This window comes from Dermochelys coriacea, chromosome 9, assembly GCF_009764565.3.
Source record: "Dermochelys coriacea isolate rDerCor1 chromosome 9, rDerCor1.pri.v4, whole genome shotgun sequence".
Lineage (NCBI taxonomy): Eukaryota > Metazoa > Chordata > Testudines > Dermochelyidae > Dermochelys > Dermochelys coriacea.
Genome location: NC_050076.1, coordinates 61,196,111 through 61,223,409, shown reverse-complemented (window position 1 = coordinate 61,223,409; position 27,299 = coordinate 61,196,111). Strand labels below are relative to the sequence as shown.

At 45.1% G+C, this 27,299-nt stretch overlaps 1 protein-coding gene and 1 long non-coding RNA gene across 5 annotated transcripts in view; both read right to left on the bottom strand.

The window, feature by feature from the left end:
- LOC119861755 (probable E3 ubiquitin-protein ligase MID2) overlaps positions 1-27,299 on the bottom strand; it is a 312,271-nt gene that overhangs the window by 202,296 nt on the left and 82,676 nt on the right. The window lies entirely within an intron of this gene.
- LOC122455740 lies at positions 5,980-24,138 on the bottom strand. Its single transcript, XR_006274191.1, has 3 exons — positions 24,007-24,138; positions 6,944-7,120; positions 5,980-6,267 (listed from the first exon to the last, which is right to left on the bottom strand). It is a non-coding gene; the product is annotated as an uncharacterized LOC122455740 (long non-coding RNA).

The following is a 27,299-nucleotide window of genomic DNA, read 5'->3' as shown; positions in this document are numbered from 1 at the left end:
GCAGAGGCTCCAGATTCCTTTTACACTGATCGCAGCAGACTGTTTCATCATGTGATTGTGAGCGCACGCTACAGGAAATGCATATAAAAGCCAAACACTTCTAGTGTAATGGTCTTTTTCCACCACAGTCTGAATAAGAAATAAGCAGCTATTCCATTCTGGTTGCAACCTGAGGTAACGGAATACAACATTTAATTTTTCTTCAAGCATCTATATGACACTGAGTTTAGAACCACCTATAAATGTACATTTGCATTGCTCTCCAATATCACGCCTTTCATCCAGAAGCATATGACAGCGCTTGTGCATGTGCATATTATTATACTTATGCATGCAAATGTGCACACGCACTGTTGAGATATCCGTGTGATCAAATGAGGAGGTGGAGCAGGGTGAGCACTATAAAGGCTTTGAGCCAGAAGTTCCAAAAGAGACTCTCTCTCTAGCTTGGAGAGAGAGGGACCTGGCTGCAAGGGCTGAGAAAGTACCTAGATTGGGAGCAGGGCTGGGGAAGGCCAAGGGAGCCGGGGAGCTTGGGCCTAGGAAAGCCCCAGGCTGCAGGCCTGGGAAGGCCTATTAGGTATGAGGGTTGCAGGGTCAGCCACAGGTAGGCAGAGGCAGCAGGTCCAAACCCTCTTGCCTGTGATGAGTGGCTTATACTGCAGTCTGCCCCAGGGAGCAGGGGCTAGTTGGTGACTGGCAGTAGCTTAAGACTGAGGCGAGGTGGGGATAGTGGGTGGGGGTTCCCCTGGGACGGGGGGACCCCAAACTGTGAGGGTATGGCCAGGGGGCAGCATCCAAGACAAGGGCACAGGGGTCTGGGAGGAACACGGGGGCCAGGGGCGGCAAGACACCAGCCTGAAGAGGGCGCTCTGGAGGCTGGACGCTAATTCCCTGAGACGACCAGCAGGAGGTGCCACCGGTGAGTCTGCGTCCGGTTACAGGAGGCATGTGAACTATTTCCTATGAGGGCTGCCATCCAAGTAGGGAAAAGGCCCAAACCTCCTTAGCGTGCAAGGCCTAACAAGATCACAGGAAGTGGTGGACTAGCAGTGAAGTCACGGTTCAAGTGTACTAACAGAGCTGGGGGGATGGGGGAGAATGCTCTCTTTTGTGCATTGTAAATAATAGCTGGCTCTGCTCAGTCCCCAGACTAGGATAAAAAAAAGGTGTCTCTACCCCAGGACAGCTCTCTGTCCTCAATCATTTCAGACTGCAGATGGGATTTTCACTTCCCGATCAGCCATCTGGACACACTGCCAGATTGCACTGTCGAAATTCTATTTTCTCCATCTTTTGTTCTTATGACTTCATCTTAAAGGGAAAAGAAAAGGAACTCTGAGAACTCCAGCAATCAGGGAATAGCAGCAGCACAAGCCTAGTGGCATTTGAAAGATTAATTATAATGGATGTGAATTCTTTTATTCTGATGTACTAGAAACATCTGACATTTAGAGTACACTAGGAGCCTGCATGCATCCAAAGAGTAAATTTGTCATAGGAACTGCATCAAAGGAGTGACTTGTCGAGTGATGCACTAGCTGGGAGCGCACAAAGGAGCAACCATGGAGCATAAACACATGCTCTGGCACCAGAAGCATAGAGATCAGAAGTTTGTATCAAGAAGAAATGTGTGCGTCTTCCAGATTTAAGGTCAGAGGAAATGGAAGATTTTGGGCTCCCTGCTCCAAGGCCCCTGGAGAGGCAGCCAAGTTCAAATATTCCCAAGTTGCCTGCATAAAACAGACTCCTGAGTTTGTAAATCTGAAGCAGGGTTGTATAGAAGGAAGATGTCATGACCCTTTGTTTTTCCAGACAGATCAATGGTCTGTACAACCCAAAGGTCCGGCTGACTTGATTTACATCTCTGCTGCCCTCTTTCATAAGTTTTCTTGGCAATCAAGGAGCTGCAGCTGAAACACAAGCACGCCAGCAGGGCAGAGGCTCTGAGCTTTTAGAAGTGCTGGTTCAATCCCAGCAGGAGCAGAGTTCAAGTTGACTCTGGAAGGAGGCAATGCACAATCTTTACCCCCATTGGAGAGAACAAGGCCATTTTTTCCCTGTAAGGAAGCAATGTGCTTTCTCTGAAGACCAGGGAGCGGAGTTTAAAAAAAATCAGCATCCTACATGCCTCTTCAGGCATCTGGTAACACAGCATGGTCAGGGAGGCACTTCAAACTTGCTGCTAAGCAAATAGTGGCTTACCAAGGACTGGTATAGAGGGAAGGACAGGGAAAAAGGGAAGATGTTGCATTATATATCAATAATATATACACTTGTTCTGAGGTCCAGAAGAAGGTGGAAAGCAGACCAGCTGAAAGTCTCTGGGTAACAAAGGGGAAAAACCAAGGCAACATCATGGTAGGAGTCTATTATTAACCACCAAATCTAGGAGGAAGAGGTATACGAGGCATTTCTAGAACAAACAGAAATAGCCAAAACACAAGATCTGGTAGTAATGGGGGACTTTAACTAACCAGACATCTGTTGGAAAAGTAATATGGCAAAACACAAAATGCCTGATAAGTTCTTAGTGTGTTGGAGACAACTTCTTGTTTCAGGAGGTGGAGAAAGTAACCATGGAGACAGCCATTTTAGACTTGGGTTGCAAATCTGAGGGCTGAGGGTAATTTGAGTGAAAGTGATCATGAAATGAAAGATTTCATGATTCTAAAGAAAGGAAGGAGAGACTGGTATAGCATGGCAAATGGTAGATGGCAAATGCCTAGAAGACCTAGACTTTGCTGACAACAAAAATGATTAAGGGTATGAAACAGCTGCTGTATGAGGAGAGATTAATAAGAATTGGAATTCAGCTTGGAAAAGAGACAACTAAGGGGGGGATATGATGGAGGACTATAAAATCATGATTGTTGAGGAGAAAGTAAATAAGGAAATGTTATTTACTCCTTCTCATAATACAACACAAGAACCAAATGAAATTTATAGGCAGCAGGTTTAAAACAAACAAAAGGAAGTATTTTTTCACACAACACACAGTCAACCTGTGGAACTCCTTGCCAGAGGATGTTGTGAAGGCCAAGACTATAACAGGGTTAAAAAAAAATAGATAAATTCATCGAGAATAGGTCCATCAATGGCTATTAGCCAAGATGGGTAAGAATGGTGTCCCTAGACTCTGTTTGCCAGAAGCTGGAAATGGGCAACAGGGGATGGATCACTTGATGATTACCTGTTCTGTTCATTCCCTCTGGGGCACCTGGCATTAGCCACTGTCGGAAGACAGGATATTGGGCAAGATGGACCTTTGTTCTGACCCAGTATGGCCTTTCTTATGAGCAGTGCCCATGAACAGTTACAAACAAAGACAGACAACCTGGCAAAAACAGTAGACCAAGCAGGACTCAAAGTTAATTATTATAGTTAATTATGCTAAACAGACATCCTTGAAAACCCAGATGTCAAACAGTAACATCACATCAGAAAACTCCAAGAAAGTAGATTAGTTCACCTAGCTAGGCAGCATCGTATCGGCCAACAGAGACCTCAAGAGGGAGGTGACATCAAGGATAGGAAAGACATCCACAGCATTTAGTAAACTTAATAATGTATGGATATCAAAGATATATAGCACCAGAACAAAACTAAGAATTTTCATTTCAGACATAATCTCAGTGCTAACATATGGGTGCAAGAGCTGGAGATCTATCAAATTGTTTAAGACAGAAAACTAGATGTCTTTGAAAGTAAATGCCTACAAAAGATTCTGGGCACTGGTCGGAAAGACTTCATTATCAATGAAGATAGATGAGAAATCACCAACCAGTAGCTCATTTCCACCAGAATCAGAAGAAAGCACTGGACATATTTGGGGTATGTACTTCAGATGCCAACATACAGACTCCCACACGAAGCTATCAAGTGGAAACCAGCTGGTGTGAGGAAACAAGGGTGCCAAAGAGAAACATTAATGAGTACTCTTAGCAGGGGGAGCAGAACAGTTGATCTCAACACCATAGAGAAGATAGAAGCAGCAGCAAATGACAGAGAGAAATGGAAATATCTAGTTTCTGCCCTGTGCACCAACACTGGCATGAGAAGGATGTAATGTAATTGTTAGATATGACAGTCCTGTCCAAGGGACCAACTTTACCCCCTTCCTTACAGTAACACATAGCAGGAAAAGCACATGCTGTCCTGGCTGTGCTGTTGGGAGCTGGGATGAATAAGTTACTTGACTTACAGTGACTGGACATTCTTTGAGATGTGCAGTCTCTATTTATATTCCATTGTGGGTACTCTATGTGCCCAGAGTCAGAAAATTCTTGAAAGCAGTGACTGTTGGTCCATGCCTGTGCCCTCACTATCCTTGTGCCTCCAATTGAGGAGATAAAGGATGGGGCAGACCGATCACCTCTTCGGTTCCTTCTCTATAGCAAATCCAAGAATGATCCAAAGCAGATGAGAAAGGAGGATGGGCAGTGGAATACAGACAGGGACCACACATCTCAAAACAACCTACACTTACTATAAGATAAGTAACTTCTTCTCTGAGTGCTGGTCCCTATGCGTATTCCACGGTGGGTGACTGATTAGCGGTACTCAGGTAGAAAGACAGCGTGAAGATGCAGGTGGCAGAGCCGTTTGGACTAGCACTGTCCCAAAGGATGCATCAGCAGAGGAGCTGCTTTTCATATGTCAAGTAGAGGTACTTCTTGAAGTGACGCCATTGAGGTCGCTTGTGCTCTTGTAGAACAAGCCCTCACACCATGAGAGGGATGAAGATGATAGAGTAAGACACAGCAGAACATCCATTTAGAGATCCTCTGAGAGCATATAGCTTGACCTCAGACACATTCTGCTACAGTGAAAAACAGTCTGGGTTATTTTCTGACTGGCTTTGTTCCTTGCAGGTAAAAGGGTAAGGCTCATCAAGGGAATGAAGTCTCCTTTCTTCTTCCGATGCATATGGTTTCCAAAAACACCCAGAAACAAACAAAACAAAACAAAAAACCAACAAACACAGGTAAGTGGATTGACTGGCTCAGGTGAAACTCCAAAACGTCTTTGGCAGGGAACTTAGAATGTAAATGTAATGAGGCTTTGTCTTTATGCAACACGGTGTAAGGCAGACCTGCCATCAGTGCTCCCAGCTTACCTACCCTTCTGGCTGAGGTAATGGCCACAAAGAATGCAACTTTCACAGATAGGAGAGACACGGAAAATATAGTTAGTGGTTTGCAGGGAGGTTTAGTGAGTATCAAAAGAACAAGGTTTAAGTTCCACCGAGGAGTACATTTCCTTACTGGCAGAAAGGTTCTGATTAGTCCTTTCAAGAATCTGCTCGTCAGTGTGTGAGCAAAAACTGAGTATCCATGTAAAGATGGGTGATGTACACTGACCACTGCCAGGTGTTCCCATACAAATTTGATGGAGATACTAGCCATTTTTAGAGAGAAAATACCCTTATTTTGGACTATATAAAAACTTTTGGTTAAAAATATGGGCTTCATCAAAGGGCAGGTCCCTCCACTGTGTTCTAGACCTCCCTGGGAAACCCGAAAGTGTGAAGCCATGATTCAAAGGTGCAGCACAATGGCTGTTGCTATTGATCTTGATGTATCTGCTTCATCTATTCCTGATTGAAGCACAGTTCTGGCAACCAACTTTTCTTCCTCAATGAGACAATGGAACTGAGACCTATCTTATTGAGGAAGCTGGTTAATGAAGTCTGTGAAGTTGGAATATTTAGCAAACAGCATTTGGTAATTGGCTATTCTGAACTGAAGGCTAATAGATATGAAGACTTTCCTTCCAAACAAATCTAGGCATTTACCTTCCTTATCAACCAGAGTAGCTCTAGGATGTTGCTATCTAGATCTCTTCATGGCAGCCTGGACAACTCAGGAATTAGGTGCAGGATGAGAAAAAAAGAAATCCCACGCCTTGGCTGGGACAAAATAGCGTTTCTCTGCCCACTTAGCAGTCGGGACAGAAGACTGCTCTAGCTGGCTCCAGTATGGCTTCATTAACAGAAAGCACTATTCACCCAAATCCCAAAAGTTGTAAGATATCCAAGAGGTTATGCTGTGGATCGTGGACTTCCTCTAGGGAGATCTAGAACTCCGCTTCAACCCTAAACAACAGTTCCTGGAACTGCATATGGTCATCTGGTGGGGGATAGGGATATCTGAGTGATAGCGTCATCCAGAGGTACGGACAGTCTTATTACCACCGGTGGAACCACCAAATCCAGCTGCTGATAATCTTCTTCCACAGGGTCAGTAGAAAGCTTTGGTTCTCCTCCTGCAGGGGAAGGGTGGACAGATTTGTTCTGAACCTGTAAAGAGGGTGTATGGGTCCTATGGTCCCCACTATGGGCAATAAGAAGGGTCTAAGGGGGTTGTGCAGATCCCCATGGCATGGATACCGTCAGTTCCGAGGTACAGATTTTATGAAAGCTTGTAATGTTCTGAACTTGATGGTCATTAGGAGATCTGTTTACAGGTTACGGCTGTGAATGTATTCATGTACAATATTGTAATTGTGGTGCAATTACAACATTATCTGACCACAGGGGTGAAGTAATGAGGCAGGGAGGGGCACCTCCCAAGCTAGTTGTTAACAGAAAAGCAACTTTAAGTACCCATCCGTTGTCCAACCAGGCAGGGATTTCCCTACACCGCCCCTGAATTTCCCCAACCCCCACCCCACAAGTGGTCAACTAGTAGGGTGACCAGACAGCAAATGTGAAAAATTGGGACAGGGTGTGTGTGTGTGGGGGGGGAGGAGTAATAGGAGCCTATATAAGAAAAAGACCCAAAAATCGGGACTGTCCCTATAAAATCAGGACATCTGGTCACCCTATCAACTAGTTATATGTAGTGTTGCCAATTTAGTCATTGGTTGGAAATTTAAATTGAAACTTAAACATTAATACACACTTTAAAAGCATATACAGTGTATGATAAAATACTTGTACCTGAGAAAGTATAATAAGTGTGAAAAATACAAACAAAGACCAGCTTCCTCACACCGCTATTGTTTTTTCTAACAATGTCGGCGCATTCATTTCGGCAATGTTGGCCAACCTTATAATTCAAATTATTATTTTTAAGCAAGGTCTGAATGAGCTCTCCTCTGACAGCTAGTGATGAGCCTGGGGAGGGGAGAAGGCTTCAGGATCAGACTGTATTTACATGAACTCACCTACTCTGCCTAAGTATCCAGCAGAAAGAGCTGTGTTGCCCACGTGATCAATTTTGGCTGGTGTCTGGAATTTCTGTACTAAACATTTTTATTATGTTATAATTAATTTTTACATAAGAATGGGTATATTGGGTCAGACCAATGGTCCATCTAGCCCTGTACTCTGTCTTCCGACAGTGGCCAATGCCAGGTGCTTCAAAGGGAATTAACAGAACACTGCAATTATTGAGTGATCCATCCCCTGTCATCGACTCCTAGCTTTTGGCAAACAGAGGCTCTCAGACTATGGTGGTGCATCCCTGCCCATCCTGACTAATAGTCTCACCTCTCATTGGTCCTCACCCCCCTCCCCTGTATTTTTGAAGACTCCCTCCCCTAATTTAAATTCCTGGGGAAAACACGGCAACCAGAAGGACACAATGGTGGACCATTGAAGTTAATGGAAAGACATTGAAACTGAAAAAGAAAACCGCAGTCCTGGAAAGGATGGAGTTCCCCCCCATTCTGAACAACCAGGAGTCAACATTCTAGGGAAAAGAGAAAAAAAACTTTAAAAAACATCCTGAAACTGAGGGCCAGCATCTAAGCAGGGTGCTGTCTGTGAAACACTGGATCCCCTCTAGGACAGAGGAAACTGAGCTAAGGCAGTAGATAACTTGTATTAGAAAAGGGAGTGCAAAGTCTGAAATCGCATTGTGTCTTCAGGTTTATTTTCTGTGTAACTTGAATGTGTTTGCTTTTCCTTACTATTTCATCTCTGAATTTGTAATTTTTCAATTAAGTAAACTTTGTTTATTTTTACCCCAAGCAGGTGTCTGTTGTGAAAACCATGTGAAGCATCTGTGCAAAGTGAACTCATGACTGGGGGCAGGTTTCACTTCTTTGAGGGTGACAAACCAGAGGGGAAAATTTCAAGTGCCTTGTAGTTAAGAACTCAGGGAGATGGATTTGGGAGGACTCTGGATCAGAAGGAATTGTTGAGGTCATCCAGAAAGAAGGGAGGGACCATATGCTTGTAGACTGGCTACTGGTGTCACTGCACTGAACATAGCACCATAGCATTAAGATGCCCAAGTTACAAGGAAAGCGATGACAAAACCCCTCATTGCTCTGCGATGCCACAAATGTCACAAATACACACAGGGACCAGCATTTGAACAAGACGTATGCTCTCCACTGACAGAGCCAAGAGAATTTCTAAGCACCATGGCCTGAGCTATTGCTCCCACTGCATTGGTGGATTGCCAGCTGAGCTCATAAACACCAGGAACAATATCCATTTCCCTTTTAGTACCAGCAAGTTCCAACAGCTGAGCTAGACCCAATGGTCCATCTAGACCAGTACCCGAGCTTCAAGGGTAATGCACAGATTAGGACAATTCTGGAAAGATCCATCCCTGTTTTCCCCTCCTGACTTCTGGCAATCAAAGGTTTAGGGTCACCCTGAAAATAAAGTTACATCCCTGAACTAAGAGCCATTTATGCACCTATTCTCCATGAACTTCTCTAGTTCTTTTTTGAACCCAGTTATACTTTTGGCCATCACAAAGTCCCACTGCAATAAGTTCCACTGGTTAATTGGGAGTTGTGTGAAAAAAAATTGTCCTTGCGTTTGTGTTAAACCTCTGTCTATTATTGCATCGGGTGACCCCTGGTTTTTGTATTCTGAGAAAGGATAAATAACACTTCTGTATTCACTTTTTTCCATACAATTCATGATCTTATAGATCTCTATCGTATCTCCCCTTAATCGTTTCTTTTCTATGGGCTTATCACACTTAAAATACTACAGAGGCACAGCTGTGCTGCTGCAGCACTCAGTGTAGATACCACCTATGCCAACAGGAGGGGGTCTCCCATTGGTGTAGGTAATCGGTCAATGGAAGAACTCTTCCATCAACCTAGCGCTGTCTACACAGGGACTTAGTTGGCTTAACAACGCAAATCAGGGGGTATGGATTTTTCACCCCCTCCCCCTCCACAGACCTATTTAAACTGACCTAATTTTCTAGTGTAGACCAGGCCTTAGCTGAAAAGCCCTAATCTTTCTAGTTTCTCTTCTTATGGAAGCCATTCCATACCCCTGAGGATGGAGCTAGGCTTTTCTCAGTGGTGACAGGTGACAGAACAAGAAGCAATGGTCTCAAGTTGCAGTGGGGGAGGTCTAGGTTGGATATTAGGGAAAACTATTTCATTAGGAGGGTGGTGAAGCACTGGAATGGGTTACCTAGGGAAGTCGTGGAATCTCCATCATTAGAGATTTTCAAGGCCCAGCTTGACAAAGCCCTGGCTGGGATTATTTAGTTGGAGTTGGTCCTGCTTTGAGCAGAGGGTTGGACTAGATGACCTCCTGAGGTCTCTTCCAACCTTAATCTTCTATGATCTTTGTTGTCCTACTCTTGAGTCTTTTCCATTTCCACTATACCCTTTTTGAGATGGGGCAACCATGGATTTATACAGTAACATAATATTTTTCGGTCTTCTTTTCTTTCCCTTTCCTAATAGTTCCTAGCATTCGGTTAGCCTTTTGACCACTGCTGAACACTGAGCTGAAGTTTTCAGAGAATTATCCATGATGACTTCAAGATCTCTTTCTTAAGTGGTAACAGCTAATTTAGAACCCATATGTGCAGTTTTGATTATGTTTTCCAATGTGCTTTACATTACACTTATCAATATTGAATTTCATCTGCCATTTTGTTGCCCAGTCACTCCGTTTTTGAGATCCCCCTGTATTTTTACAGTCAGCTTTGCACTTAACTATCTTGAATAATTTTGTATCATCTGTAACCTTTCACATATTGTTCATTCCTCTTTCCAAATCATTAAGGAATACATTGACTAGCACCAGTCCCAATAAAGATCCTTGAGGACTCCGCTATTTACCTCTCTCCATTATGAAAACTGACCATTTACTCCCACTCTCTGTTTCCTTTTTGACCAGTTACTGGTCCATGAGAACACCTTCCCTCTTATCCCATGATTACTTAATTTCATTAAGAGCCTTTGGCGTGGGACTCTTCCCCAACAAATCGTGTTTATCTATGTGTCTGATAAATCTGTTCTTTACTATAGTTTCTACCAATTTGCCTGGTACTGAAGTTAAGTTCACTGGCCTGTAATTGTCAGAACACCTCTGGAGCCCTTTTTAAAAATAAGCATCACTTCTGGTACAGAAGCTTGGTTCAGCAATAGGTTATATACTACAATTAATAATTCTGCAATCTCATATTTGAGATCCTTCAGAACTCTTGGATGAATTCCATCTGGTCCTGCTGACCTATTACTGTTTAATTTATCAAATTTGTTCTACAACCTCTTTTATTAACACATCAGTGTGGGACAATACTTCAGATTTGTCACCCAAAAAGATTAGCTCCAACGTAGGTATCTCCCCTACCTCCTCTGCAGCAAAGACCGATGCCAAGAATTAATTTAGCTTTTCTGCAATGGCCTTGTCTTCCTGAATGCTCATTTAGCATCTTTGTCATCTAGTGGCTGCACAGACTGTTTGGCAGGCTTCCTGCTTCTGGTGTGCTTAAAAAAAAGTTGCTCTTAGTTTCTGGGGTCTGGTCTACACTACAGACCTATATATATTGGTATAACTACATTGCTCAGGGGTGTGAAAAATCCACACCCCCTCAGTGATGTGGTTAGACTGACCCAAATCCCCGTATAACAGCACTATGCTGAAAAGAGAGCTTCTCCCGTGGACATAGCTACTGCCTCTCAGGGGGATGTATTAACTATGCTGATGGGAAAGCACTCTTCCGTCAGCATAGGAGCATCTTCATTAAAGTGCTATACTGGTGCAGCTGCACCAATGCAGTGTTTTAAGTGTAGATCTGCCCATGGCCTTCAGCCAGGTGCTTCTCAAATTCTTTCTTGGCCTGCCTAATATTTTTATACTTAATCTGACAGAGTTTGTGCTTCTTCCTATTATCCTCATTAGGTTTTGATTTCCAAATTTTAAAGGATGCCTTTTTGCCATTAACGGATTCCCTTACTCTGTTGTTTAGCCACGATGGCATTCTGTTGCTCCTCTTATTGTCTTTTCTAATTGGCGATATACGTTTAGTCTGAGCCTCTACTGTGCCGTTTTTAAGTAGTCCCCATACTGCTTGCAGGCATTTAACCCTTGCAACAACTCCTTTTAATTTCCATCTAACAAGTGTCTTCATTTAGTGTAGTTCCTCTTTTTAAAGTGAATGTTACTATGGTGGGATTGTTTTTTGGTTTTTGTTTTATATTAATCTCCCTGCAAGGATGTCGATATTTCTGCTACGGGGATTATAGGCTGTGTTCTCAGATATAGTAAGTGCCATGAACCATATAGCTATCTCTCTCACAGGACGTACATCAGAATGACCTTTTAGCCTTTAGTAATCTGCAGTAATTTCTCTCACAGAAATTACAATCTCTGCGGGCTGTGCTAGCAGCATCTGTGCATGTTGGCATCAAGGCACATTCAAACAATACAGATGCTCTCCAAATTATTCCTGACTCCCAGAAATCCCTTCATGGCATTTATAGCATCTGTAGACCTTCACGTGGCTCCCAGCCATGTTTTATCTTTAAGAATTCATAAATTTCCCAGGTTTCAGAGTAGCAGCCGTGTTAGTCTGTATTCGCAAAAAGAAAAGGAGTACTTGTGGCACCTTAGAGACTAACAAATTTATTTGAGCGTAAGCTTTCATAGCTCACGAAAGCTTATGCTCAAATAAATTTGTTAGTCTCTAAGGTGCCACAAGTACTCCTTTTCTTTTACAAATTTCCCACACCACCTTAGCAGAACAGTCCTATGCAGTTGGTCTTCTCACTGAAGATTCGCATATTGAAAACAATTTGAAGTCTTCAGGCTAAGCTACCTTGGAGTTACAAGTCACTGAAACACAGAATTCTTTGCCTAGAGTGTAAAACCCGCCATTTCCCCACCCTAAACTTTTATTTGTCTAAAATGGCTCATTCAATTATTCTCAAACTTCCCAGAATAGTTCTCTTCCAGTGGGAAACCAAATATGAGAAACCACAGGCAAAAAGAAGCTTTTGTCATGAAGTTAGACCTGGGTTAGAAGAAAATTGGGCTTATAGTGGAAACTATCACAGTATTACCCTAGCTATTAGTCTCGCCAAATTTTAAAACTCCCCAGGCACTCTCACATTGCTTAAAACTTCCTCAAGACCTCTTATCCGCTTTATGTCCACAGATACCTTCATGGAGCTCCCAGAGTTTAAACTTTTGCACCTAACACCAAGATTTTCCACCCAATCTTAATAAGGATAGTTCTATGCACTAGCTGGCACAGAGCAATAATATTTAAAAAACAGTGTGAAGTTTTTAGACCAACCTATTTCTGAGCCAAGCTTCTACAAACACTTTAGAAGACTTCAACTGTGCCAAGTCCCATAACTCAAGTTAGTCCAATTACCCTCAAATTTTCCAATCAAAACCATCTCTTCCTGCCTGGAAGAAAGAAATGAAAGCTTCAGAAAGAAAAGCTCTTTTCCAGTGAGTCTAAGGATGGGGGGTAAAACATCTGGCTTTGTATGGATACTTTCCAACAACTTTAAATGTGAAGTAATCACTGGGACTCTACACTCAGCAACATTAATAACTGTAGGAAGCTCTCATCCATCATGAACTTTATTTTTCAGACCACAGTCTAAAACTATCCAAACATTTTCTATCAGTAATCACCAGAACTCTGGTTCTCAAAATCCACCTGTAGAAGCAAGTGAAGATTCTCCCGTTATCTCTTTGAAATATCCCACAAGACTTTTCTTTGCACTCTTGTTTTCTGGGATTATTCTGTAGGCAATACAGACACAAGGAGGGATGGAAGGGATCTATTGATTGGGTTTACCAGGATACCTACAAAAATCTAAGGCTGGCTTTTACAGTAAGATTAATTTCAGATAAATCAAAGCCTTTTGAAACTAGATTTGAGACTTGAAATACTTCCAGCCTTTCATACAGTACCATGGATATGCAATTAATGTGCGCAGTGGTGAACACAAACTGGTTGAAAGTCAAGCTTCATGCTTCTGAGAGTCAGAGGGAGTTCATGCACAATAAAAAGTTTTACAACAGCAGCATTCAGACAAAAAACGCTGTTCCTCTGGTCAAAGAACACAACTACGCAACAGGAAATGAATACTGTGATCCGTCTCAAGTTCAGTTGAGACAGACTTGAAACCACACCCCTCACACTACGGCCAGTCGGCCCACAGTGCAAATGAGTTGTGTCAGAAGAACTATTTCCTTTCATAAGTACATTTACTTGTCCTTAGAAGAAACTTACTTAAAGGGCACATGGAGAGTCACCTGAAATGCTAGTTCTCTGCAATCATATGTTTTCCAAATTGCATGAAGTGAGCTGTAGCTCACGAAAGCTTATGCTCTAATAAATTGGTTAGTCTTTAAAGTGCCACAAGTACTCCTTTTCTTTTTCCAAATTCAAGCACAAATGAGGCCTTTGAGCCTTGCCCAATAAAAATAACCTGCCAAATGATCTCTGGGCACCTTTCCTTCCAAACATTCAGCACACACAGATGGGTTCAAACGGGATTCTTTAATTGCTCTACTTGAAATGGATGCAACTGATTAATTTGATTACTTTCCACAGACGAAAAGTAATATTTGACTCTGCAACCTTCAGAAAGCAAAAGCAAAAAAGTCTGCCATCTGGGCCAACACTGCTGTCCTCAGTCAGCCCACACCTGCCTCCATCCCCAATTGCTTGGAAGGGCCAGAGCTCAATGAACAGGGATGACACTTGGCACATCCACATTCTGGAGACAACACAATGTGTCAAAACGTATATAGCTTTACCAGAGATGCACTTCATTGGCTCAACCACTGTACTGGAAAGACATGATTTTCAAATCGAGTGTTTTTGATCTCTGTACATAGCTGTTGTAAATTACAGCCCTGTTACCAGGAGAGGAGGAGGAAGAAGAGGAGGAAGAAAGTCAAAACAACACAGACTTGCCCAAAATATCTGTGACTGTGATCTGTAAAAACTATTAGTGTTGTGTTCTCAAGGTGTATCTGCATTGCAGGAGTTTGTGGGCTATCTTCAGAGAATGATTAATAGAGTGCTTCTTTGGCAATTCTAGCAAGATAGGCAGGCAGGCAGGCAGACCTTATCATATCCTCGCCCCAAGCAACACACTAACACTGCTACAACAGTCTCCCAGAGAACATTTTTCACACAGCACCCCATGCAGAGTGAGTGATTGCCCGAAAAAGCAAGGCTGACAGACAGATAAAAGGAACACAATAGGCAGGAGCAGAAACGAGACACCTAACGCATTCCTGGAAGATAGCACCTCTTAACGGAATCTTTTCCATTTATCACCTTACAGGATCCCTTTGCTCAAAGCAGCAAAGACAGTTAGGAACATAGAGGTTTAGTCCTAAAAACAGTTGCATTAGCCCACCGATCCGCAGTTCCATGGGTCATATGACTCGTACTGATGCATTTTGTAATCAGTGTTCTCGGCTCCCCTTGCAAGGGGGATTCTTCCCCCAGCCCTAATACTCTGTCACCTGCTGTCTGTTTCCCTTATGCATGAGCCTAATCAGAATGGTCTTTTGCTGTGTCAAACCCCAGTCTTCCCAACAGGAGAAACAGCCTATGACTGGACTCACTGCAGACTAGAACGGCAGGCGGTAAGCACAGGCTAGTATTGATAATGGTGCAACTTTCAAAAGCAACCAAGTCTCATTTTCAAAAGCCTAAATTCCATTGGCTTTCAATAAGACATGGGGTCCGACTCACAAAGGCTCCGAAAGATGGAGTCAGACACCTCATGGGATTTAAAAAGTGCCTAAGCAGGTTTGGTGCCTAACTCCCACTGAAAGCTAATGGGAGTCAAGCAAATTTGTTAGTCTCTAAGGTGCCACAAGTACTCCTTTTCTTTTTGCGAATACAGACTAACACGGCTGCTACTCTGAAACCTAACTCACTTAGATGTTGCTGTAAATCCCACTAGGCACTTATTTGCATCTTTAGATGCCCAAATACCTTTGTAATCTGTCCCTTAGTCTCCAATATGCTTAAATTACTTTTGAAAATGGAACTAGGGTGCTTTTGAAAATTTTACCCAGTATCTGTAAACTGGTAAACATTTCCCCAAAAGGTCAGGCCTTGTCAGCCCATTCCCTGAGGTCAAAACCCTTGGAAATTCAGAGTGAATCTCTACACATTAGGTGGTGATAAGCACATTCATATTGAAAAGCAGCAACATTACAGGGACCACTCAGATTTATGCATGCAATTCCCATCAGTATTAATGGAAGATGGCCATATAAATCCCCTGGGGTATTGCTAGAACCCAGTTCTAAAGGAAGCATAGGTGAGGCTGCTGTCTAATTAGTTCAATCAGTAAATCACAGTTAAGTCACAGCAGTAAGGCAGTGCTGCCACCTGTGCTGATTACACAGACCAAGCTGATGTTTTCTTAACACTTTGTACACTGTTACAATGTATCCCAACCCCTGAACTCTCTGGATGCTGCAGACATATATGGACCCAGCCCCTAAGTATTATTCAGTGAACAGCTGGCAAGACATTCCAAGGGTTAACCCTTTCCTAAACCAGCAGCTTGTTCCTTTGGTCTAGTGAAACAATTCCGAGTGTTTTCAGGAGAGGTCTCCTTTTTTCTCACTCCCATAGCTACCCCTGGGAAGTGAACACCATGATTCATAGAGTTGAAGGCCAGAAAAGAGCATTAGATCATCCTGTATAATACAGGCCTATGACCCAGGTTGATTTCCTACCCATCAGTCACAAGGCCATGAAATAAATGTTTTACCCAGTGTTGAGTTAATCTGCAGAACTCACTGCCATAAGGTACTATTGAGGCTAAGGCCTTCGCAATACTAAGAAGCATTATGACAGGTTTCAGAGTAGCAGCCGTGTTAGTCTGTATTCGCAAAAAGAGAAGGAGTACTTGTGGCACCTTAGAGACTAACAAATTTATTTGAGCATAAGCTTTCGTGAGCTACAGCTCACTTCATCAGATGAAGCTCAAATAAATTTGTTAGTCTCTAAGGTGCCACAAGTACTCCTTTTCTTTTTAAGAAGCATTAGACACCTGTATAACTTGTAGAACCCTGATATTCTATGATTCTATGAATGTGAACATCCACAGTCAGGAAGGGTAGAAATTTACATGGGGTTGAAAACCTGGTGTGCTTCGGGACATATACCAGTGACTGACTGGCTGGGGGTTAGGAAGAAGTTTTTCTTGTGGGCAGGTTATTCAACGCTTGTTCATTGGGATGTGGGGGATGGGAGGTATGCCTTCCTTGGAAGCACCTGGTCCTGGCTAGTCACAGGTCCCAAGACCAGAAGGAACCACTGTGATCACCCAGTCTGACCTCTTTTAACACAGCCCACAGCATTGACCCAAAATAATTCTGGGGGGAACCAGCTCATGCCGATTTTTTTAAAAATCCAGTCTTAATTTAAAAATATGATTGCTATGGCTAGGCCTTGCAGCAGCTTTATCACACGTAACTATGCAGCACACCAATGACACGGAACAAGCCCGCCCCCACTCTGAAGCACGCCTAGCTGCAGCTTTTCACAAGGAGCATGAGGAAGGCTCTTTTCGCACCCCGACACCTGCAGCCAATTTCTACAAGAGCCAATGAAAAGTCCCAGCAAACACCTGAGATGTCAGCATGTGGTGGCAGCTATCAGCCATTTTAGGTCCGCTTTGACTCCCTTCTGCCGAGTTCTGGTGCTTGCCTGGTATATCCCCCTCCTCAGGCCCCCAGTTTACCATGCTTCTTCTATGCCTGCACAGTGTATTACAGGGCCTAAATACCAATGCATTTTGAATAGAGCCACAGAGCCCAATCCTGCCAACCATCCCTGCATCCTCCCAGCACTGCCCCCTATTTCTAGAATAGCCTCCCACTCCCCCCTGAAACTTCTCCAGCCCTGAGCCTGAAGGGACTCCCAGTGGCCAGCCCCAGGACTCAGGTTTGGGATTCAGTTACTACCAAAGACTAAACATCCAAAGTTCAGTACATGCCCACTGTGCAGGCTGCCCATTCCTCACAGAACCTCATCTGCTGGAAATTCATTTACCTGCACACCTCGTAATTCCTACACAGAAATGTCCATCTCCCCCACTTCTGTGGGTTATGACAAGGCCCCCAGACTTCAGTACTACACAAAATACACTGCAAGCCATTCAGCAAGGGATTAATGAGGTATCAATAGACAGATGAGACAGTTTGCAACTCTTTGGTTTTTAATTCATTCACTCACTCTGGACTGTGCCAAATGCAGCAAACTTGCAATAGATGTGAAGTTCTAGTGTAGGTTAGTGTAAGGACCTGAACTGCAGCTTAGGGGGGTTGGACAGACTGGGGATTGTGGCACTTCTCAGGAGACCCAGATTCAATTCCCAGCTCTGACACAGATTTCCCTGGCGATCTTGGATGAGTCAGCTAATCTTCCACAGGGGCAAGCGAGGATAAATCCATTACTGACTGCAAAGAGCTTTTGTACGCCGTTGAAGAGAGTTCAAGCACTCGGAGAGAACTCCAACCTTTTTCAGGAAAAGTGCTTTGCTTTCCCACGTGGATCCACTCCAAAGACCAGGGAGACAATCTACACAGCTTGAGAGAGACCCGGGTCACAGAGCTGAGTTCTGGGCACCCTGTTACCACAACACTAACAAGTGCAGAGAAGTGCAGAGAAGAGCAACAAAAATGACCAAGCTGTTGGAGGAGCTGATGGAGGAGGAGGAATTACATCAATTGAAGGAATCTAGGTCTACACTTACAGTGATACAGCTGTACCGATAGAGCTGTGCCACTGTAAGAGTGCTTGTGTAGCCACATTATGCCAATAGGAGAGAGCTCTCCTATTGACATAATTAAACCACCCACAATGAGCGGCGGTAGCTGTGTCTGCTGAGGGAGCTGCTTTCCCACTGACATAGCGCTGTGCACACTACCACTTATGGGGGCAAAGCTTCTGTCATTCAGGGGGGGTGATTTTTCACTCCCCTGAACAACAGAAATGTTTCCAGCATAATTGTTAGTGTAGACATGGCCAACTAATGACGAAAGGTGTCTGGGGTGCGAAGGGGAGGGAGACATATCAGTTTGCTCACATTTGAAGGACATAAACACTAATTCCTGCTACAAGGGGGATAACCAAGAATGACAGGCTAAAAATAAGAAGGGGGGAAATTATTCCTAATATAAGATGAGGCTTTCTGCGAAAGAGGGGTTTGGTGTCCTCTCCAGTGAAGGTGCTGGAAGCCCAATGGTTTGTGATAAAACTAGACCGCACAAAGCACTAGCAAATGCATGACAGGGAGTGCTCCTGCCTTAGCTCAGACCGGATGGACCATGTAACCTCATCGGTGGTCTCTATCTCTAGCTCGACTGCCACTTCCAATGCAAAGGGTTTCTATAGGTAGCGGCACTGCTCCTGTACATTAATTTCTAAAAAACTTCTACATCCACTATGCACTGCTATGATATTCAAATTAAACTTAGACAAGCCTGCCATCTGTCATGGTAAAATCATTTAATGACACTTGTAAACCTATTTAAGGGACTAATTTGATAATAATAGTAATATTCAGCATCTCAGAGCGTGACTTACCCCTAGTAAGAAATTCACATTACCCTCACTAAAGACTACACAGATGATTCTCCAAATTACCTAAAGATACTGAATATTTCTCAGATCCATTTTCCAAACGACAGTATGCTTGCTGAATAACTGAGCCCCACCATAATAAAATCAGGATATTCCATACTGCACACAGATCAGAATCAACTTTGCTAATTCACACTCTGAATATTCAAGTGAGGGAATATAGCCTGAATATTAAACAACATCTACTTACGGCTGGAATATCAGTCTTTTGGTATAGCTGCTAATTGTTTAAATGGTGGAGCAACCAAGGGGCCTGGATGGCTCAGGAATGCAGAGCATTTTACCTGGGTCACTGGTTCGAATCTAGCCCACTGATCTGCCACCTAATGGATGTTGAATGATCTCTATGACATGAGCGGTGGGTACAAGCTGGGTCCATTCTACTGCATGGGGGGAGCACATCATAAAAAAAATCATCATCAGAACAGGCATGTATGTTGGCATCCTAGCAGCCAAGCCAAGGGCTACTAGAAACTGAACTTCCCTTCTCCCCTTACAGGTGGTCCCTGCTGGGGGCAGCATGTGGGAAAAGTTTGTGCTGCCCCTACAGTGCCTGCTCTACAGACACACGCAGTTCTTCGGTGTCCAGGGCCATGAGGACAGCGCACTTTCCCAGCATTAAGAAAAGGAGCTGCTAAATACCCTGCCCATCTCAACACGCCATTAACTTTGAAGCCTAGCAATTACATGTTAAAGTGACAACACTGTTAGCTATTTCCCTGCGGATTAATGCATGCAAGAAAGAAGAGCATAGAGGAGCACATCACAAAAAAAAAATCATCAAAACAGGTATTGATGAGCTGATGTCACTGCATGGATAAAAGAAGAGGGACGCTCATGGTACAATGATCTGTTCCATCTACAGTGTGTAGCATTTTGTTTTGGCAGGTTTGGGTGATTAGGAAAAAGGGAATAGTAATTAGACATCTGCAGCCAATGCTCATTTTATGCTGCGTGTTCATTTTCTGCTTTGGGAGCTTGGGGACAAACCCCATCTGAAGCAATGGAATCTTGAGATTTCTGTTTTAATCAGCAAATCATTTTCTTGGCACTCACCAGAGGCAGCTGGCCCACCACATCTGAAATGCAAGAGGGATAATGTTCACAAAGATACACAACAAATAGGCTGTGCCAACTGAAAATATAGTTTAAATGAAGGTGAAATGTGCTTCCTGATCCCCCGGCAGAGACACAAACCGCGCTGCAGAGATAACGAATTCCTTCCCTTGTTACACACCCCATTTCTTCTGCAAGCCCTTTGGAGCAGGAAATTATTTACTTCCAGCATCTAATGCTTCTCTCCTTCCCAAGGATCACGAGGGCTGCCTGCCTTAGCCAGTGTGCCAAGAGTTTAAAGCTCAGGGAGGTGCAAGGAACATTTGTGCACAAGTTATTCCCACCCAACTCATCACTGTATAAAAGTCAATCATCATAAGATATAAAGTTAAGCAGGAATTTAATACCTAATGATCTGGAGCTGCTGAAGTTGTACAATTTAACACGCTCATAAATTTTTCATTTCTAATTTACCGGTGCAGCAACTTCTGCCAAAACTTTTCCTTCCCCCTCCAGTAACTTGGATGTGTTTTTTGTTTCTCCTTAGTTCGCTAATGAAATAGCTGCATTCCTGCAGGGACTGCTCTTATCCCCTGCTCAAAAAAAAAAAAAGTTCTGTTTCAAGTTATGCCCCCATCCCTTGTAGAAAACTCATACTCTCCTTGACCTGGAAACAGCAATCTTAAATTCCAAAGTAGAATAATCCCCTCCCTGCAGATCTGAGATATTAGCACTGCTGGCCTTGGAACCTATTTATGAAGTAACAAAAAAAAGTTCTTCAACAGAGAGATATTAAATGTGGTGCTGTGAGCGTTTGATACATACACACACGCACACAAATAGGAAATAAGGAAAATATTGAAAACAGGATGCTGGAAGGATGGAGCATGTCTGTTGTAGCCCTAGATCAGAAGAGGAACTCTGGTGGTAAGGAACAAGGGTATCCAATTGCTGGTGGCACTGGCAACCTGCCAGAACACCAGATGGCAGCATTTAATTTACATTAGATAGAATGGGCTATCGCCACCTGCCTACAGAGGCAGTTGGGCCCAGCATGAAGGATTCATCTTGATCCAAGCAGCCAACTCGCAGCACGGTGAGGCCTGTTTTTATTGGTTTTGTTTTGTTTTGTTTTTTTAAACACTATATAAATGTTTCCTTCCCCCACCAATGTTTCTAAGGTTCTTTTCAGGTAGGAAGGAACGGTGATGTTGACGCTAAGCGAAGTGCTGTCGAATACACAGAGTAAAGCAATGGATAAAACAGAGGCCACGTCTCTACTACGGGCACTACAGCGACACAGCTAGCGCACCATAGCTATGCCATGGTGGCGGCGCGTGTAGATGCACATGGCAGCAATGGAAGGGGTTTTTCCGTCACTGTTGTAACTCCCTCTCCCTAAGCAGCAGTTGCCGAATCAACAGCAGCATTCTTCAGTCAATCTAGCTGTGTCTACACCAGGGGTTTAGGTTTGCCTCGCTGCTGTGCTCGGGGTGTGGATTTTTCACACCCCTGAGCACTGTACCTATGTTGATTTAAGTTTTAACTGTAGACCAGGCCAGAGAGAAAGGGCTGACAATCAGAGGTCATTTGTAAGGAGTGTGATACAACACTGCAAGGCAGAGCTATGATAACTGAGTTGACTGTGTCCCTTTACAGAGAAGGGTGGCTGCGAGCCGGAGTGGAGAGCTCCCTGGTTTATCCTCAGCCCACCTGCCTCCCATTGGCTGCCCCAGAGATATTAACACATGCAAACCCGGCAGGCGCCTGGCACAAACAGGAAGGTTCTCCTGCCCCCACTCTCCCAACTCTCAAAAGCAAACTGAGGAACTAAGAGAGATCAACACTGGAGAAAACATTTGGATCCCACCGGCCTTGCATCTCACATCTGGCAGCAGCCATCCAGACAGAGACAAAAACCGCCATGCTCATGGCACCTGGCCATTTGTGCATGCTGTAAAGTTCCTTTCCATCCCCCTGCAGCTTACACCCTTTCCCTGGAAGCATCTGAGCTAACTTTTCAGCTTGGTGGAGCTGCTTGTGTTGCCTGGGTTCACTTGACTTAGAAGACTTTTGGGGAAGCTGGGCTAGTAGCATAGCTGAGTCCTACCCGCTCAGGATATACAAATATTCCATGGGCTCTACTGTATGGGGCTAATCCTTCCAAAACAATCAATCCCTGCTAAACAATGTCTCCAGGACACAGACACGACTTTTCTTTCCCAGCTGGCAAATCGCACGCACATTTTATTACATCCTCCTTTTGTTCAAATGCACACATCACTGGTGAAGAAAGCTGGAGAAATCTCTCCCCCCCGACTGCATTTAATTCTCTGTGTCTCCTGTACAGGACAGCAAAGCTCTGCAGGAACTGCTCCAAAAACCACATCTGTTTTCTGATCCTCCTTCCCGACTCCGTTCCCACAAAGCAATCGGCAGTGGTGACTGACATGGCTGCATCAGAAGGCCCCTTTCTTTTGGGCAGTTGACACTGATTTTCCTTATCTGGCTGGAGGGCCCAGCACTCAAGGAGGCTCTGAGAGCAGAGTGAAGGGGAAGTGGGTTTCTGGGATAAGCAGAACGAGCCTCCATCGCTCAGACAATTCTCCCTATGCAAAGGTCTCGTGCATCACACCCGCATGGAAGCTGCCCTTGTCCAAAAGCACTGCGACCTGGGCTTAGGAACCTAATTCAGTCTGGTGAAAAGGTGCCACACTCACCGTTCCAGAAACTGAGGTCCCCTAACCACAAAGCAGGGACAGAACTGTTTGTCAACCTCATTCACTGCCCCCTACCACTGAAACTCAATCCAGACCTGGAGGGGACCAGTCATTAGCCTGGGTACATCTCTGATGAAAACAGCAATAGCCATGCAAATTAACAATGTCAGCAGCGACATAAGGGACTCCCTTCTAGAAGCTGGGCTGTGAGCGCCACCTCATTAAACACAGATCACTGCACAGGATTGTAATGGGGCACTCACCTCTGAAGAACCACCCAGAAGCGGGTGCTGTGTCACAGTCCTTTTCACACCCCTGGTGCCCCCTGCAGACTGCCAGCCAACCTTGCTGGGTCTTCAGTGGATTGGCACTCTGGCCAAATCACCAACTCCCAATGAGCCCCGTTCAGAGTATCACAGAATCCAATAAATAAATGGTCTATCCACCCTTGCTTGGGTTTTCAGCCCCCACTCTAGACCCTTTAAATACAACTCTTTGTTCAGGCCCCAGATAAGCTCCATCCCCTTCTGGGGGTTTATTCCACTGAACCAGTCCAGGGACACCTAGACACAACAGCCATGTACGGCTTGTCTCAATTCATGGTGGCGTCTCCCTAGGCCTCTTCCCCCTGGACTCCTTCAGCTTCACCCTCAGCTCAGAGTTAAGGCTCTTCAGTCCTCTCCCCCTGCAAACTCAGCTGTGCTAAATGTGGCTGGAGAACAGATGTTGGCTGTCAACCCCTCCAGCTCCTCTCCTCACCTCTCTGGTCCCAGCTAGGGCCCTGCCACTCCTTTTTATCTCAGCCTGCTGGGTCCTGATTGGCTATCACTAACCCATCTAGTCTTTGAAGGACCAGGTCTCTGCGGTTTCCAAAGTGACTGTGCAAAGAGTCCTCTCTAGGCACCCCTGGAGGATCCAGCTTCACTGATCCTTTCGCTGCATCCTGGGGTGGTGTGCGGTAGGACCGCAGGGCTCCCTGTAGAGAGCCATGTGGGCCAGGTACCCCCGTCACAGGCATCAGATGGGAACTCTGGTCAACGTGAAGCAAGCCCAAACTGAAGTCCGAGCCCTAGAGGTGAAAGGTTATGTCCCCTTGCCAGCCCCCAGCCTCTGACCCAAGACACATTCAAACCAAGAACCCAGGCTCTGGATCCCATTTCCAGGTCCCTGACTCATCCTGTCTCCTCAGTGCCCCCTTGTAGCCAGAGGCCACCCTGCGGAACCCTGCCTCTGTTTCCCCTTGAGTCCTCAATAAACTCTAAGCCACAACCCAAAGTTAGTTAAAACACTCTCCTCCTGCGGGTCCCATTTATTCAGTCTTCTGGGTACCAACTGGCCATCCAGGCAGGCCCCTGCCCTACTTCAGTGTCTCTCCTCCCTTCAGTAGGGAATCCACATCCCAGACACTCCCAGGCTTTATCATGCTGGAGTTCAGCCTCTTTGTTTTAATGTCTCAACTCCTCTGGCGTCTTCCCTGCAAGAGCCTCCCTCACTCTCTGCAGGTTCTTGAGCTTCCCCCCTTCACTGCAGCATCCTGCTCCCCTTCCTAGGGCAATCAGCTGTTCTCCATCAGGCCCCATTCATGCTGTTAATGCAGCACAGGTGGGCTAGAGCAGTTTCTTCAGTAATCAGGTTTGATTGCCCCAGGCCTCCACCACTTTGGGGCAGGCCACCCTCTTACAGGAAGATAGATGAAACACTGAGAACATAATTTGCTCCTTTCCTTTAGCAGCTGTGGCCTCACGTACCTCAAACTTCCCGCTAGCAAGACCCCACCCAATGTAGGTGCACTGTGATGTGTTCTGATAGATCTTGTGACTGAATAAAGTCCAGCCCATGCCCTTGTCCTCTCTTCACCAATAGGACCAGTGAGGGGAGAAAACAGAGAGCTGTTTGCCTGTTGCCCGTAGAGATCAGAAGAAGCTGCATGTTCCAACTATGCAATGAACGGAAATGTTCACATGCAATTGCAAAACCACACAAGGGCATGTGTGTAAAAGGTAAGGGCCCCTTTCCACTGGCTAGACCTCTATGTGCTGTGACCTCTATTGTGAATGCGTTTCCTTGTGCTCCCCTCACCTACTGTCTCTTGTCTTAGAGATTGTAAGCTCTTTGGGGAGGGGACCATTTGTTACTCTGTATTTGTACAGTGACTTTCACAATGGGGCTCTGGTCTGTGACTGGGCACTACCACAAAACAATCATCATCATAGTAACCTGCCATGGTGAACAGGGCCTTTGCCCTTGGGAAAATCTGGATGTGGGGCCATGGTGATGGTCTTTGTGAGGGTCTCAGAGTGTTGCAGGAACAAACGAGAAATAGCACCAGCACATCAAAACAGACAATGGGCAGGGGGGGAGATGGAACCATTCCCCAGAGAATGACTCCTCCCTAAGCATCTGGGCAGAGAGCAGGTGCACGCATGGGGCCCAGAACCGAACCATTCCTGGCCTTTGGCAAATCCATATCCTGACTGATGTGGGTTTGCCCATCTTTATACCAAACAGTTCCCCCTCCACATTCCACCCACAGGCATGGTTTGCTGTTCCAAATGCAAATTCAAACTTTCCATTTCCCAAGCTACCACATTTCCCTGTACACCCTGCCACAGGGAAAATCTCTGTGTTCTGCGGAGGGGCCATGGAAAGCCCCAGATTCACACTTGATGCAGTTCTTCTGCACAGACAGCGTCCACGGTAGAGATGGCCCATGGGCACTGTGTCCCTCATATGATGGCTTCTGCAATGACTTCTCCCCAAAACCCCTGAGGGAGTTTGGGGGTGGGCAAGGCCAGGGGCTACGCACACCCACTGGCCAGAGCTTCACACCCAAGATGGAGTACAGCTGCCACCACCACATCAGTCACTGGAAAATGGCTCTGTGCCCCGTGCATCAAGGATTCCATTCCCCCTCCCCAGCCCGCAGAGGGCACCCGTGCCAAGCCCGGTGGCTCAGGTTGTACAAGAGTAAGGAACTGGCTCCTAGAAAAGGCATTTTTCAACTTTCTACATGGCACAGAGAGCTTACGGAAACACAAGCCAGACGCACCTGAGCCCATGCAACATTTGTTCAGCATTAGTGGGTGATTCACTGCCCATACCGATACAGCTGCTGAATAAATGTTACAAGTAATTTAAAGGATATTTTCTCCTCAATTCTGATTAGCTGAAACAGTAGAATGTGATCCAAAACAGTTTTGTACTATGGTCTGACAAATCAGGCCACAGATTACTGCACGTGCTCAGACACAAAGTACTTACAACCCTTCCCACCTCCGCACAGCTCCGGTAAATCAATGCACATTGCAGCAGTGTTCTAAAGGCTATTTTAGACCAAGGGGGAGAACTAGTTACAAAGCTGAGGACACCCTAACAGGGAGTACTCTGCTGCCAACGCTTTGCTTTGAAATGGAGGGTACCCAGCTTCGGCAACTCTACTGACCAAAAAGAAAAGGAGTACTTGTGGCACCTTAGAGACTAACAAATTTATTAGAGCATAAGCTTTCGTGAGCTACAGCTCACTGACCAAGTTGCTGTTCTATGGCCAAGTGACATGTGTATCTAGCCGGTAGGCAGGTCCTAAGGATTTAAAAGTGAAAAATGACACCTTAAACTCTCCCTGCACACTGAAAGGCAGGGAGTGCAGCCAAGCACGTTGGTGACATGCTCCCACTGACAGGCACCCTGCACCCCGCAGCCCTACAGAATGCACTAGTATAGGTGTCCAGATTGACTCCAGGTGCAGCCCCACGTAGAGCAGACTGCAGTGATATTGGCTGGAGTGGATAACAGCATGAGAGAATTAAAGAAAAGAGACTGTCACAACCGCTTCCACCAGGCCTAGATAGGGAAAAGCTACCCTTGGACACTGTTGCAATCTGTCTGCATGACAGCAGCTGGGGATCCAACAGCATCTCGGGAGCACCAACCACGAGTCACAAACGTCAGGTGCCCCCCCCCCGACTCAGTCACCCTCACTGTCTCTCCTGGGCACTTCTCCCAGCCCACTTTTCAGTCTTATCCATATGGAGCTTCAGCCTGCTTGATGCCATCTGTGCCCGAGACTCCCTCAATAAGAAACGTTAGGCAGCACTGGCTGGCCAGGCCAGATTACCGAAATAAATGCTTGGAGATGCAAAAGTGCCAGACGTTAATAATTCCACTGGTGTTAACTGGGACCAGAGGGTGCTCAGCACTCTGGGAATCAGGCCACTGCTCTAAGGCCCTCAACGCAGATTTAAATTCTCAGCTTTCTACCCTACTTAGACACTTCTGTAGCCCTGGTGAGTGTAGTATCTGAGCACCTCACAGTCTATATTTATCTTTTCACAGGCCTGTGGGGTAGGGCAGTGCTATTATCCACACTTTATAAATGGGAAACTGAGGCACAGAGAGACTAAGGGTACGTCTACACTGCAGTTAAATGTCAGCTGACTTGGGCTCATGGGGCTCAGGCTACAGGGCTGTAAAATTGCAGTATAGTCATTCGGACTCAGGCTCCAGCTCTGGGACCCTTGCTTCTCTAACATGTGCACACACTTCAGTTCTGGCCTGCTCTCTCTCAGAATACAAAAGCTAGAGATTAATGCTTTATCCTGTCTGAAAGACAAGCATCCCCAGGTGTTTTTGTAGAGTGTGATGCTTTCCGTTCCTA